The sequence below is a fragment of the Ictidomys tridecemlineatus genome, chromosome 6 (genome assembly GCF_052094955.1).
Source record: "Ictidomys tridecemlineatus isolate mIctTri1 chromosome 6, mIctTri1.hap1, whole genome shotgun sequence".
Classification (NCBI taxonomy): Eukaryota; Metazoa; Chordata; class Mammalia; order Rodentia; family Sciuridae; genus Ictidomys; species Ictidomys tridecemlineatus.
In genome coordinates, this window is record NC_135482.1 from 140782468 (window position 1) to 140798806 (window position 16339).

Genomic DNA, 16339 nt, shown 5'->3' on the forward strand with positions numbered 1-16339 from the left:
CAGGCACAGACATGCCCCTGCTCTCAGGGAGCACATAGTCTGGTGAGAAAGCATAGCGAGATATGGGAGGGTACTGTGCGGGTGGGCGGGAGGAATGAAGAGTGACTTCCAGTGGTATGAGATTCCTTTTGGGGGTGGTGAAAATATTATGGAATTAATGGTAATCAACGAATAACTTGGTGAATGTCTTAAAATCACTAAGTTGTACATTTTAGAAGGGTAAATTTTATGGAATGTGATGGTCTCTTAATAAAGTGGTTAATTAAGAAAATGAAAAAACAAAATATAGCAACCACCACAACAGTAAACAGGGTATGGCAGATATGTCCGTTGGCTACTAACACCCATTTTTCAATCTAATTTTTCCTTGACCACTTCCATTACACAGTTTGGAAAACTAAAGGATTTATTTTCCACATTCCCTTTCAGCTAGGAATGGCCAAGCAACACATTTTTGGCCAATATGTACAAGCAGAAGTTTGCTAGAGGATTCAGAGGTACCTGGCACTATTCTTTCTCCTTTCTTTTGCTTGAGGCATGATGTCTGTGGTACAGCAACCATGCTGTGACTATGAGGATGAAACAGCAAGTAAAAATACTGGAGGAGAAGGCATGAGCCAGCCTAGGGCCTTCATATTATCATTAAAGAACATCTTTGTTATTTGTAAACTATTGTTAGTGAGGTTTTTTAGCTACTTGCTGCTGAATGAATTTCTAACTGGTAATATGGGGAAACTTACTTTATTTCTAACTGGTAATATGGAGAAACTATGGAGTCTGGGAAGGACTCTGAGGAAGTAAATGAAGTATAAATAGAAATATCTAAATGGCTTGTGGGCTTTGAAGGGAAGGACAATCATTCTAAAATATTTGTGCCTATTTTCTTCATAATGCATGTGAACTGAGCTGGGCTAAAATTTCTGAACATTCACATCCTTTAAACTCAGGGAAAAATATTTATTTTTATTATTATTTCTATTATTAATTCAAAGAAAATCCCTCCAGCATGGTCTGATAGAATTCAATTCCTTCCCAGCTATTCGAGGAATCAATGGATTATTCTTCTTGTTTTTAAATTTCTCTGCATCTACCTACAACTTACTTTCAATCTCAAATTTCTCTCTTATTGAAAAGAAAAATCCTCCTCCAGCAGCTACATTGTTTTTTGTTCTTCCTTGAAAACTTGACTCTGTTTTTTGGTATTTACTTTTTCTCCCTTACTTGGTAAGTCTATCAATTCTGGCTGTTGGACAGTTACTCCATCATGCACTATATCTGGTCTGACAAAGTCCCTGGAACAATAGAAGGTGGCTTCTATTGTTATGGTTAAAGCTTCATCCCAGGGTTTCATAAACTGACTTCCAGTCCACTCATGTATAATCGAAGTAAGCCTTTACTGAAGCACACTGGTGGTGGCTGACCAGAACATAAAGCTATTCCCCTGATTAGCCCTGAACAATTGCACGCTCCTTATAAGCCTGAAAACTGCAAAAGGGATGTTCGGGGGTCTAGCCAATGCAAGCAAGCCAGGTTACAGAAGAGGGAGAGTGCAGTCAAGCGGCTGGAAGCCTAACCAATCACAGTTAGCCCAGTCACCCCAGTTACAGAAACAGAGCCCCATTACCCTAGTTACAGAAACAATGCCCCATTAGGTAGTTCTGTGTTCTTAGAGGTTTCTATAGCAAAAGGAAAAGAACATCTTGCCCCAGTCATGACCCTTGTACTTGGCATGGTTGTTTTAAGAATGGAGTCACAAAACAAAATAGAGTCACATTTCCTTTTACTATCACACTATTAGGGCAGGAATTTTGACCATTTTGTTCACCACTGTGTGCCCAATCATCACAGTGGTGCTAGCGTATAGTTTCTGCTCAAGAACTATATTGATGCCTTCTTAAAAATCAAAACAATGAACTTTTTCTTCTTATCTTACTTTTAAATGCTGTTGCCTTTGTAATTTTTGATGACTTTCTTCTTGAAACTCACTCATCTTTTTGTTTTTTTTGTAACAGAATTATGTTTTATTCTCTTTTAAACGTTTTGTTATTTTTATTATACCCACATATGAAAATAGGAAAACACGATGATAATGGTACAGGCTCAATTTCCAGTGAAACTCATGGCCAAATTTATTTTATCTGAATCGTCACTCAGTCCCTGCCTATGCTAATTTGAGGCTATCACAGGCATCATGTCATTTCATCCACGTTTATTCTAGCTTGTGTTGCCAAAAAGAAAATAAATATTTTTTTAAAGAAAAAGAAGAAACATAATATCATCATTATATATAAAAATGAATAATAATCCTGGAATATCACTAAATGGATTCTTGTTTTTATTTTTGACCCCTTTGTTTAATGGAAAGTGGGACAGATAATTCCCTGGATGGTAACCTAAATTCTTAGGAAACCGAAACCACTTTACTTTGGCCAATAATTAAACTGAGACTTTGATCTTTAGTTGTCTGACACCCATGCCTGCCTCCCAGTCAATTCTGAACTTGAGAGGAAGAGTGATGCTCAGCACCATCAACAGACTATAAATGTGATTTAGGAACGCTCAGGAAAATGCCAGATCAAAGAGCTGAAGAGTTGAAAGTGATCACTTCTGGGGAGGGGACAGGTCTTAGTGGGTGGGGGAGAGAAGCAACACTTTTCTCTTTGTTTTAATCTTATTAACAATATGTGACTTTAAGATCTATATATATATATATATATATGCTGGAAAAAAAATTTAAGAAAATAATGAAATATGTATTGTATCAAAACACTTACGCTTAACCCAAAAGTCACCTCTGCAACCTATTGCACCCTGCTCACGGGTGCCCATTCCACTAGATACCTGGGGTTCCTGCTTTCTTCTTTTTGCCCTTCCCTCACAGATCCAGTGATGCAAAGGTCCTTTTCTTGTCATGGGCATCACCACCCTGTGTCCCCATTGCTCCTTGACTTCTTCCTGATCTCCAGCATCTCTCACCCGGATCATGACAATGTTGTGATCATTTCATTCCTAAATTCCTATGTTGAATTCCTAATCTCCACTACTTTGAGTGTGACAGTGTTTGGAAATAGGACTTTAAAGAAGGAATTAAGGTAAATGGGATCATAGGTTGAACCCCGATCCAATGACAGGTATCTTTCACAGAAGAGGCAATGATACAGACACTCACACAGAGGGAAGATGATAGGAAGGCAGGGGAGATGGTCACCTGCAAGCCAAGGAGAGAGGCCTCAGAAGAAATACTCCTGCCAACCTCTTGACCTCAGACTTCCATGAGAAAATAAATTTCTATAGTTTGAGCCATTCAGTTTATGATACTTCATTATGGAGGCCTTAACACGCTAATATACCATCTCCCTGCCTTCATCTAAAGCTAAAAGGCAGAGATAATATTGTGTTTGCATGCTCAATACAATACCTGGCATATAATAGATGCTGAAAAACATGATGATCAATCAGCTGATCAAATGAATGAAAACTGAAATTAGCACAATTCTGTTTTGTAGCATAACAAAACAGTGAATTGACAGATAATATATGTGGGAATTTTAAATTATATATCTATATCTATATAATTGTTTTAGAACTTGTAAAGGTGAACTGAAATGGCAATTTATTACTTAATTTTGAGTTTGTACACTCAGAATGAGTCATGTCCAGCCCTTTAAATTGGGTGGTTTCTTCTTAAAACATGAAATCATGTGCTTGCTCCAGTAGCACATATTCTAAAATTGGAATGATACAGAGAAGATTAGCATGGCCCTTGCACAAGGATGACATGCAAATTCGTGAAGTGTTACATATTTTTAAATTAAAATAAATTAATTAATTAAAAAAGAATATCATAAACCATACGGAAAAGTACTATAGCTACCCAGTGATTATGCTTATAAATTTGACACTTTATTAAAGTTCCCATTTTAAAAACGTGGTTTCCACTTCACACCTAATAAACTCATTACATATTTTTTAAGCATAATAAAATTTCTGTTTAGAAGTGTTTTACCCTGGTTTCATGCTTCAAATGAGCATCTTCAGTTAAAAAAAATCCAGGAAAAGGTATTAAAGGTGACCTATCCAATAACTTTCTTTTTTTTATAGTTTGATATATGTAAATGTTTTAAATTATCACACTAATTGTACATTTTCATGGAATACAGTGTGATATTCAAATAGATGCATATGATTGTGTTATGATCAGAATGGGGCAGTTGGCTTATCTGTCACCTCATGCATCGATCATTTCTTTGCCAACCACTTTCTTATACAGATAAGAAGCAATGGCACCCACTATCATGCAGCTGCCTGCTACCAGAACCAGTCTGATGCATTTATTCTGTCTCTCATGAAAACAGAAGCTCTGCAGTCAGAATAGTTTGAAGAAAATGGAATTTAAATGTAATTCAACAAAGGAAAAACCAGCAAACATGCATATATAAAAATAATAGAAAACGAATGGCTCTTAACATTATTTCTAAATAAAATATTGTAAACGAGCTTCATCCAATCTTGATACATCCTTTGGCTTTGGGCCATTTTAAAATACTTATTTGTTTTTGCAAAAAAAAAATTGCATTTGAATAATGTATATGCAAATTGCCTTTGAATAAGTGTAACCATAAAGATTTTCTTTATTCATTTATTGTCTTTCTTTTAAGGAACTACAAGTGTTTCCACTTAAGTTAGCTGTAACTTGTTGCACCTGTGCTTTTTCACTTAACCTTAACACTTTGGATACTTAAACAGTGATTAGAGCCCATGAGAACAGCACTTAATAAGGAGGGAATTATCTTGACAACATAACAAATTTACATTGTCTACCCATACATTGACACAACTTGGAAGCACTATATGAAAAAGGAAAAATGGTGAACTTGCTGTGTGGAGGGTGGGGGAGAATTCAGGGAATTCAGACTTTTCAGGTTTCAGAGGAGTGTGTAGGGCTCAGAGTGCAAGGGCTTTTATGCTTTATGGTGTCCTCATGACAGGCACAGTCACAGATTGTAAGGGTGAATTCTTGCTCTTCTGCTTCCAGAATATAATGCTTCACTTGGTGAGGGATGCAAGGGACATAGCATGGCTTTTCTGTATTTAGGCTTCAGGAAGCTTTGTTCTTTACACATGCAGGAAGTGGTTAGAGTGGCCTAGGTCTGACAGTGTATTTGGGTGGGAGTTGTCTTCAAGAATCATCAAGAAAAGAAGGCCCCCATAGGGCAAAGATATTAGTAGGCTATTCATGAACATATGGCAGAGACTCCAAGAGATTCCCACAAATTACTAGGTGTGATGGTTAATCTGGATTTTCAACTTGATTGGATTGAGAGATGACTAAGATTAAGAGACTTCTAGTGTGTCAATGAAGGTCTTTTCAGAGATGATTGGCATGTGGGATATCAAACTGAATGGGGAGAATCACCTGAATGTGGGTGGCACTGTTCAATAGGTGGGGGACAAAAGACAAAAGAAGAAGAAAGTTCTGAGAATGCAAGCTGGATTCTTCTGGAGTGGATGCAGCTTTTGCTGCTGTCATTATCTGAGGACATTGGACTCCACCTCCTTTACTCTTCCAACATGGACTCTGACTAGCAATTCTCTAGGGATTTCCCAGGTCTTCAGTCTTGGATTGGGGATGCATTGGTCCTTCTTGTTTTGTGGCTCCAGTTTCTCAGACTGAGCCACTACTGGTTCCTCCTGCTCTCTGTGATGCAGATAGAAATTGTGAGACTATCCAGCTTCAGATCATGTAAACCTATCTATTCTTTTTTCATCACACATATACATATCCTGTTAGTTCAGTTCCTCTAGAGAACCCTGACTAATACTGGATAAGACTTTGAGGGGTACAGAAATTTGTAATTGGGCAATGGGATAGAATTCATTCAATTATTAACATATCTGTGCCAGATGCTGCTCTTGGAACTGAAATACAGAATTAAAGAAATATCCTTCCCTTTGTGGAGCATATGCAAAGTGTATGTGAAGATGAAAAAAATAAATGTTATATAAGTGAATTATTTAAATATGATATTGATTAACTGCGTGTTAACCCCAGTTAGGTAGTGTGTGACTGGAGGAAAGGTCACTGGGGTGTGACTTTGAGGTTCATATTTTGTCCTTTGTGAGAAGAGCTTTCCGGATATCATGTCCTGAGGTACTTTCCTCTGCCATGCCCTTCTACCATGATGTTCTTGCTTACCTTGGGCCCAGAGCTATGGAGTCATTTGATCATGGACTGAAATTCTGAAACCGTGAGTCAAAATAAACTCTTCCTCCTTTATGTTGTTGTTGTCAGGCATGTTGGTTACAGTGACACAAAAACTGACTCCAACACATGCTGTATACATGTACCAAATTATTATACTGTACCAGTAAATCTGTAGAAATATTATGTCAATTAAAAATTAAAAATTTGAAACAACAACAGGACTTAGGAAGATGGCAGAAGTGAGCTCGGCAGCAAGTTTGGGTCTCCTCACAACATGGAAAGGAGACAGTAAATAAAAACAGAATTGAGAGATGGGTAACATAATAAATGCACTAAGACTTGTTATTACAAAGTCTAACATTTGGAAAGACTGGAAGACAGATTACCAGAGTAGAAATCAAAATTCTGAGGGCCTTAACTCAAACCTGTGGATGGAGGAAGAGGGCATCAGAGAGAGAGAGAGAAAAAGAAAAAGATGGGGAGCAGACATTCTCTTAAGCTCACCCATTTAAAAACTATTGGAAAGACAGCCAAAATTTAAAACACAGAAAGCTTAAAATAGCACAAACCACTTAAAACCAAATGGCGAAAAGAAAGCTGAACAGCCCCCGCAACCATCTTGTGGAGCCTGTAGCCAACCAGTCACCTTCTTAAATCAGAACAATATATTTCCATGCCCAAATAGCTGCAAATTAAACCAAAGGGAAGGGGCCCTCTTAAGAATCTGGCCAGAAAGAACTTCTAGAAGGACCACTACTAGCTGTAAATCTCTGAAATGCCCTCCCCATCTCCCCTCACTGGGAAAAGGGGGAATGGAGTGGGCTGGTGAGGACCTGTGCTTGGAAAGTGCATGTCTAATCCTGCTCAGCCTCTGTGACCCAGGCAAGGGCAAAAATCTGCACACAATCTTGCTCAACTCAGACAAAAGTAACAACCGAGCAGCTTTGGCCCTGAATAAAGGTAGGCACTGTGGAAAGCCTAGGAAGAGTCCCCAGCATTGTGGCACCACACTATAGGGAAGATGACTGACTATCCAGTGACATAGAGACCCAGCGGGAAATTGTCAGAGGCTAGGCAGCAGAAAGAGGTGGATATTAGCCTCAATAGGTGCATAGCCTAAACTATGATGGCAACTGGCAAGTGACAGGGCACTGTTTGGATACTTGTGGAACCTGGTACTAGATTTATTAAGCAGAGGGAGTCAACACCCATCATTCAAAACCTGGGGCAGGAGAAACTACAGTCCAGGTGAACCATCAGAGACCCTTCACTATAATACCTCAGAGAGTGGAGGCAGCAGGTGGAATACTCCTGCAACACAGAACACATGTGGAAAACCCACAACTAGTGTTGATGCACACATGGACAGCTACCAAGATCTTCACTACCATGAAAAGAATCTAGCAGATAGGAACAGGTATAAGGGCACTTCAGAGCCTGCATCCTAAACTTCTGTGACATTAGAGTCAGCCAATTCACAACACTGTACTCTCTGAGACTGTAAACAACTCTAATGTCAACTTTGATGGTATAAATAACTACTTAACTTGAATGATAATTGTTAACCCATTGCCAACATTGTACCTCTAATCCATTTGAATGTATTTCATCTAATGGTTTTGAGCATTCATTGGAATCAATCTCCTTATCTATCTCTAGTTTATACCTGTGTGTCTTACCCCCTACTCATCCTCTTACTCTATCTGTTACTACCTCAAATAACGCCCATTCATCTATTTCTCCTTTGCCTTGGCATAAATGACCTTTTTATAGCTTCTCTCTCTCCCTCAATCTCTCTTTATTTAATTCTGTCCTTTTTCTCTCTTCTCTTTGCCCAAACTTTCTTACTCCCTCCTTTTAGCACTCACTTAAGGGTATAGTAAGTTTACTAAATTTAACTACAAATTTTTGGATCTGTTCCATAACCTTATTATAGGTTTATACCTGAATTGGTGGAACTGCAGAGAACAATTGTAACAAATTTTTGTTCTTAAGGTTGACTAGTACAAGGCTTGGCTCAGAAGTGATTACAGTAAATAGGGCTCAGTGGTATCTTTTAAGGTGGAACTAATATTGGGATCAGCAGAAGTCATACATTGAATTAAAGTATCATTATCTAGATATCTACCCAACCCAGGGTTCTTAAGAAAAAGAAGCTCACAGAGTAGTCCTTCACTTAAAAGAAGAAGTCAGAACTATACCGATAGATGGGTATACATATAAACAATATGAAAAAGCAAAAAATCCATTACAAACAACCTGTAATGCTTCAACAACAGCTTCATTAAAAATTTTTCCAAACCTTAAGAAATGAAATGGAAATTCAAATACAGGAGGCATATAGGATTCCAAATATACAAAATCACAACAGATCTGCTCCCAAACACATTATTATGAAAATGCCCAATATACGGAATAAGAATAAAATGATAAAAGCTGCAAGAGGAAAAACAAAACAACTGGTCATGTATAGAGGTAACCAACCCAGATTTTGACTGATTTCTCAACCTAGACCCTGAAAGTGAGGTTGGCTTGGAATAATATATATCAATCTCTAAAAGATAATGGATGTCAACCAAGAAACCATACCCAGAAAAATTAAGCTTCAAAGTTGAAAATGAAATAAAAACCTTTCATGACAAATGAAAGCTAAAAAATTTATAACTAGAAAACCTGCACTATAAAACATACTCAATAAAATATTTCATGAAGAAAAAATGGAGTATACAAATGAAAACCAGCATAGGGAGGAATAACATTGGAATAATAATAAATCAAAGGAGAGTCAAATCCAATTTAAACACTAGAAATAAATCAAAATGGCAGGAAATAAAAATAATCTCTCAATAATAATATTGAATGTAAATGGTCTAAACACTTCAAACAAGAGTCATGGGTTGGTAAGTGGATTAAAAAAATGAGACCCAACAATATGCTGTCTGTAAGAGACTTAGCTCACAGGAAAAGACATGCAAGACTAAAGGTGAAAGGATGGGAAAAAACGTATCACTTACACAGATCTCATAAACAAGCAGAGGTTACCATTCTCGAATCAGATACAGTGGACTTCAAGGCAATGTAAATCAGAAGAGATAAAAAAGGTCACTCCATATACTACTTAAGGGAATCATACATCAACAAGTTATAACAATTATAAACATTTATTCCACAAACAACAGAGCATCTATGTACATAAAACAAAGCCTTCTCAATATTAAGAATCAAATGGACCACAACAAAATAGTAATGGGTGACTTTAACATGCCTATCTCACCACTGAATAGACCATTCAAACATAAATTAAGTAAAGGTTCCACGAAACTAAAAATACAATTAATAATATGAGTCTAACAGACATCTGTTGAATAGTTCATCCATCCACCACTGAATTCACTTTTTTCTCAGCAGTATATAAAACATTTTCTAAAATAGACTACATTTTACGTCATAAGACAAATCCTAGCAAATACAAAAAAATAAAGGTAATACCTTGCATTCTAGCAGATTATAATAAAATGGAATTAGAAATCAATGATAATATAAAAAATAGAAACCACTCTAACACCTGGAGATTAAATAATATACTCTTGAATGATGAATAGATAGAAGAAATGAGGGGAGAAATAAAAAAATACTTTGCTGCATTTACAGGCAAAATATGCTCTTTCTTCTTCTTGACAATACAGTACCTCCACGGTTTAGAAACTTAAATCAGATATGCTTTTTTCACTTTGATTTGTGAACATTCTCAGGGTAATCCTGTGGGGTTGCCACGTGCCAGAAGGCCACCTGTGGCTGTGCACAGTAGAGCTCCCTGAGCCTGGCCTTGTCAACTAACTTCTCTAGGCTGAGGCCCACCATATCCACCCCTGCAGATCTCTTAGAATCAGTTGCCATTGTGTTCCTTGGATGAATTACTTATTTGTTCTGAGTTTGAGACAACATTCCCATCATTGATGTCTGGAATGATCTTCTTGGCTCATACCCTTCTGTTTGGATTTTAACTCTACCTGGTTCACCTGGAATTTGCTTCCCACCTAGCTCTTCAGAACTCTTCACTCTGGGCTTATCTAGTCCTTGTGATTTGTGCTACACACATGCCCCTCCTCAGAGAACCTAATTTCCTCATGAGATTGTGGCTTGTATAGCATTTGACATTCTACAAAGACCACAGTCCCATACCCATTTGAACTAACTGGTAATGAATTATTCATGACTTGCTGACTGATGATATCAGGAACAGAATGGCTTCTGTAGTCTGTTCTGTCACCACTAATTGTGAAAAAAGGAAGTCTGCACTCAGAGAAATGAAGAACTTGAGTGAGGAGTTTGTCAGTCATCCTCAGCTCTGTTGGTCAGAAGACCTCTACAGTGGAACAGGAGGATCTGATTCTAAAAGGGTTAGGAAGTGCATTAGTTCCCTAAGGCTGACTAATAGAGGGCCACAATCTAAGTGACTTTAAACAACAGAAATGTACTTCTTCACAGTTCTGGAGGGTAGGAGTCTGATATCTAGGTGTTGGCAGGGTTTCTCTGAAGCCTGTATGGAGAATCTTCCTGGTATTTCCAGGGCAGTCAGTGGCTGGTGTTGGTAAATATCCAACACCTCAGACATATTGGACCTCAGACATATTGGACTAAGGACTCACCTGCTTCATTATGATCTCATCTCAACTGACTCCATCTGCAAGGACACTAAGATCAAATTTTGAGGTATTGGGGATTAGGTTTCATTTCAGAACGACCTGGTACCTGTGTATGAGAATTAGCCCAAGGCACTCTGACCTAAGCAAGCATCAGAGAGATTCAGGATTGCAGAGTGCAATTCTTGAGACTTATTGTCAGCAGTGTGACTCTGGGTTGCAGCAAGATCAATGGATCCTTGTGATTTGAACTAGAGAAAGAGAGCCTTATAAAGCAGACAGGAAAAAGTGACTTCACCCAAGTCAGAAAGTAGCTGGTTTATGTTGAGCTAATATCAAAGATGTCAGGCACATTCTTGGTTCTGATGGTTAAAAAGCTCCACATACCACTCAACCAGTTTTGATTACTTATAATATGCTGGGAAACTATGTAGGGCAAGTGCAATTGGGGACCTGACCATGGTTATCCAGGGGCAATATGGTGGTTACAAGTCATGAGAGCTGTGGTCAGGTCAATGTGAATCCATAAAGACTTCAACACATTTTTGGGGGGAATGCAATTCAGAACCTAAAATGAAGGTAAAGCAAATGAGTGTGCAACAAAATTTTCTTTGTTTGCAGACTAAATGCATAGGCGTATTCATCACTTCTATGATGATAACATATTTATTTCATTTTTAAACACTCATTTTTATTCTATTTTTCTTTTTCTTCCAGGGATATAGAAAAATATCTCATTTTATTTATGTTTTGCTAAGCCTAAAATACTATACTATAAAAATTTCAAGTGCAATTATGAATGACAGCTAACACATGGTATTAGGGAGATGTTAGCAGGTAGAGACTTTAGCTAATTGAAGTATGTATATATATTTAAAGGAATAATTGCTCCTCAGTTCCTGCACAGTTCTGCTAAAAATAAATGTGGGCCCAGTAAATGTTCTATCCCAAAAATGAAGTACATAATTCTACTCTGTTGAATTCAGGCATGTGATACATGTTACTTCTTGGCAGAAGATTTAGGAAACAATGCATAATTCTGCGTTTTCTTTTTTCCTTCCTCTCAAATCATGAGAACATATTTTAGGCTAGAGCTTCTGACAGATTTTCTTATCATTTCTCACTTGTTGCCTATCTTTATATATTTCTGCTTTCTTTCTGGCAGATTTCCTGATTTTATTTTCCATCTCTTTTATAGATTCAAAACAAATTGCATATCTCATATTTTTAAAATTTCTGTTCTCTTTCTTGGTTTTTGAATTTTTTGCTTTTTATAGCAATATCTTAAATTTCTCCATTTTCTTTTGCTCCTTCCATTAATTTATTTTTTAGTGTTATTTATTTCTTAAAGTTTGAGCATCCCTAATCTGAAAATCCAAAATATGTAATTCTCCAAAATCTGTCATTTTTTGAATGCCCACATGACACTACAAATAGAAAAATTCATACCTGACCTCATGTGATGGGTCACAGTTAAAATGCATATGCATTATAAATGTTGTATAAAACTGTCTTCAGGTTCTGTGTGCAAGCATATGTAAAACATAAATTAATTTCATGTTTAGGCTTGGGTCCCATCCCTCAGACATCTCATTATGCATTTGAAAATATAATGAAGCCCCCAAAATTCTGAAAGCTGAAATACTTCTGGTTCCTAACGTGTGTGTACATTTTGTTTTGCCTCTTGCATGTTGGAAAATTTCCCAAATTCCCTGTGTTCCCCTGGCTTTCTATTAATACACAGGAAGGAATTAGACTGTTTGTAAGCTCTATGTGCAAGGATGGGACTGACTGGTTTTGCCATGGGATTATTAGGCAGCAAATGTGTTTTCTATGGAGTTATAAATGTCAATATCATTAGGCGTTTGCTTTGGGGTGCTTTAGTTTTTCAGAAAAGACTTAGCTATAAAGGTCTCACAGCTGCTTTTCTAGGGTCTAGAGAGAAGGGGGCTTAGGCTTCTCAGTGGTCCTGTATGTATACTTTCAGTTAATCATCCTGCCTCAGCCCCCTGCTGTGTGAGATTCAATTCAAGAGAGTAAGCATCTGATCTGCTTGGGGAGTGAGCACAAGGGAAGGATTGCCTAACCACACAGACTGCCAAAGGGGACATGGGGGCCCAAATGCTCCTTAAAGAGACTTTCTGTCCACACTAAGGAGCTCAGTTCCAAAGGATGGATTACACAGTTCTCGTTACTACTGCCTTGAAGTCCTTTAATTTTACCTTTTCTTTTGCTATGTTAGTTACCACTCCTTAATTCACTTTCTGTCTTCCAGAATTTATCTCTTGTATTCTGCCACTTCTCTTCATTGAAAATGCATATAGTAGTTCTCCCTTATCTGTGGGGAACATGTCCCAAGGCCCCAACTGGACACCTAAAACCACAGATAGTACCAAACCCTATTGATATTATTGTTTTTTTCCTATATGCCCTGCAGCAACACATAGTAGCAGAGTTAATCTTTCCTTCCACGTATTAAGGCCTGCTGCCTCCTTTGCATTACTACTTTGAGCTTTAGGACCATAATTAAGTAAAATAGGAGTGATTTGAACACAAGCATCACAAAAATGTGATTGTTGATCTGATAACTGATATGGCTATCAAGCAAACAACTGGTGGGTAGAGTATACAGTGTAGATATACTGGACAGATGGATGATTAATGTCCATGGTGAGACCGACCCCAATGGCACAAGATTTCATCACATTACACAGAATATTATGTACTTCTAAACTTACTATTTATGTATTTTTTCAATTTTCCTTTTAATATTTTTGGACTATGATTTTCTGAGGGTACCTGAGACCTCAGAAAGTGAAATTGAAGACAAGATAGGATTATTGTACTATTTTTATTACTTTACTATTAGTTTAGGGACATTCCATGAGGGAGTGAAGATAAACTCATGTTCAACCTGCCATGTGTAACCCTAATTGTAATAAAAACTTTCAAAAAAAGACAAACAATCACCACCACCAGCATCAAAGACTACTGGGGATTCTTTATCTTATGAGCTGCCAGTTTTTATTATCAGGTCAAATTAAGCTTTATTACCATTGAATTTTAGCATTGATAAGCATCATCTCAGGCAAGCAATACAAAAAGTTATCCAGAGATTTTAATATTCTTGGAATATTTATTTGTATATTTATATGCGTTATTTGCCTGTTCTCCCTCCCAATTCTATTTTAAAGTCTTTCACAAATACATCAGGTAAAGAATCTTCGATCATGACATCAATGTTTTTGGCATTCATTAACAAATCAACAATATACCAGTATCACTTGCCTGCTGGTGTAATTGGGGCCAATAGATCCTATAGCAATGGGTGCTTTCATGTTGAAAATCTCCAAACACCCAAATGATTAAAAGAACTAGCTGAAATGCCCATCTTGTTCTTGTTCCAGAAGAAGTTCACAGTAATGGAATCTGACTGGTTGGAAGCTAATAAATTCCTCTCTGTGACTAGGTGACTGCCTTTAGTCTTAAACACTAAAGTCAGACTTAGAGCTATGTTTGCTGCTAGGCAGATGATTTGCCTCACCACTTGTCTTTCAGTTGCAGAAGATATCTGTTTCATTGCAAAATTAAATTGGTATGGTTGTCTAATTAACTGTAAGTATCGGGACAAATTCTTTTCCCCATCTTCTCCTTTTATTCCATAAAGCAATTCAAAACCAAATCCCAGGAGAAAAAACAGCATGTCCTTGCCAGCTCAGCAAAACTCTAATGCGGCAATGCTGCCTCCATCCCAGGATCTGCTGCATGAACAAAGAGGCAAGAATTTGTAAGGTGACTTTTTAGTGGCTGAAAGAGTCTAATCTGCTCTCATGCCCCACTGTTGAGTCCATATGCATCCCACTTCATCAAGATTCTATTTAAGGAGAGGTCCTTGAACACTCTATGTTTTGTAGTATGAACAACCATCACTGTTTGCCTGGGACTGAAGGATTTCCCAGGATAAAAGAGCTTTAGCAGTAAAACTAGAAACATTTTAGGCAAATGGGAAGTTAGTTACCATAGCTGTGTGAGGTCAGGGATCATGTGAAACCTCATAGGCTGAAGATTTATCTGAGTTTCCTCCAAATGAGATAGAGAGATTCTGATCACCAGCTGAGAGACCCGGCATAGTGAAACTGAGGACCAAGCTGCCCACTACTCTTCATCTGCTCTGGGCATCAGGTGAACCATAGATTACTGGATAATTTCAGCTGTTCTTCATGCTGAGAGAGCCCTGCACCCAGACAGCGCTCTCGCTCTCTCTCTCTCTCTCTCTCTCTCTCTCTCTCTCTCTCTCTCTCTCTTTGTTTTCCCACAATTAACTCCCCATTTGTGTACAGGATGTGCTGGATGGCTGCAGTTATTTTTCACACAAAGAGCCATAGCACCAAAATTAGGAAGAAGAGCAAAGAATTTGTCAGCTTATTACGAATTCTCATCCATATTTTTTGACATATTTGAGTCTGAAAACAATGAACTAATTGAGAAAGAAAAAAAAAACAAAGAAAAAATAGCATGGATCAAACTATCGGTGTTCCCTAATTAACCACTGTAGGCTCTATATTTCCGGGAGCTTATTCTGGCTTAGGAGAAGTCAGAGACATCAAATGAGGTCTCAAAGCATTTTCTAGCATTTCCTACTTGGGGCTGAGTCTATGAACCATGTGAACTTCACTTCTGTCCAGTAGAGCAGGGTGTCACTTATGATACTGTGGGTTTGCTCTTATTAAATCAGTTTCTCCTAAGACTTACTCAAAGATAGGGAATTAAATATAATTGGTTCAATTACTCCATCTTACTTGGAGGAAACAGCTAGGAATTAAAAATTCTTTTGACAGCTCATTTTAACTAGTTGAAAATGCTTCCTTGTTTATTGTAATAATCCAAATCACAATAACCAGAATACAATGAACATGAGTCTCATTATTTATTATCCCAAAGTGTGATAGTATCAAACAGAATGTCAATAAATCACCTATATAGAGGTAAATCCTGGACTCTGCCTGTATTACTGTAATTAATTCATTTTCCATTATTTGATCTGTTCTATGGGCTAAAGGGGGAAACTGAAAAAAATGTTTATTAGCACTTATAACATACCAAGCACTATGCTAAATAATTCATACTAGACAACATAACTTCCCAATAACACTGGATTTACATCTCAATCTTATCTGAATAGTTGAGTGATCCCCCTAAGACCACACAGCTAGTAATAGAAGCATAATGCTTCCACCTCCCATGGGCTGGACCCAAAGCTCAGTCTTTCAGCTATGACATGCTGAGAGATGCCAGTCTTCCTGTCATTTGTCCTTTTGCACAGCCCTAGTACATGGCATGTGAGGAGGAAATGTTCCTCCTGAGACAGAAGTATGAGGGAAAGCAGGAGGGGAGTATAAGAAGATGGAATCTATCCTTTCTGCTCTTGTCCATTTCTTAAATCAGTCACTATCCACCTCCCCTTCTGGTGTCTGATTATTTTTTCTGTATT

The 16339-nt window shown here is 37.6% G+C and overlaps 1 non-coding gene across 1 annotated transcript; it reads left to right on the top strand.

The window, feature by feature from the left end:
* The first annotated feature begins 3701 nt into the window (after positions 1-3701).
* Positions 3702-3808, top strand: LOC120888826 (U6 spliceosomal RNA). Its single transcript, XR_005732497.1, has one exon. It is a non-coding gene; the product is annotated as a U6 spliceosomal RNA (small nuclear RNA).
* The last annotated feature ends 12531 nt before the right edge of the window (positions 3809-16339 follow it).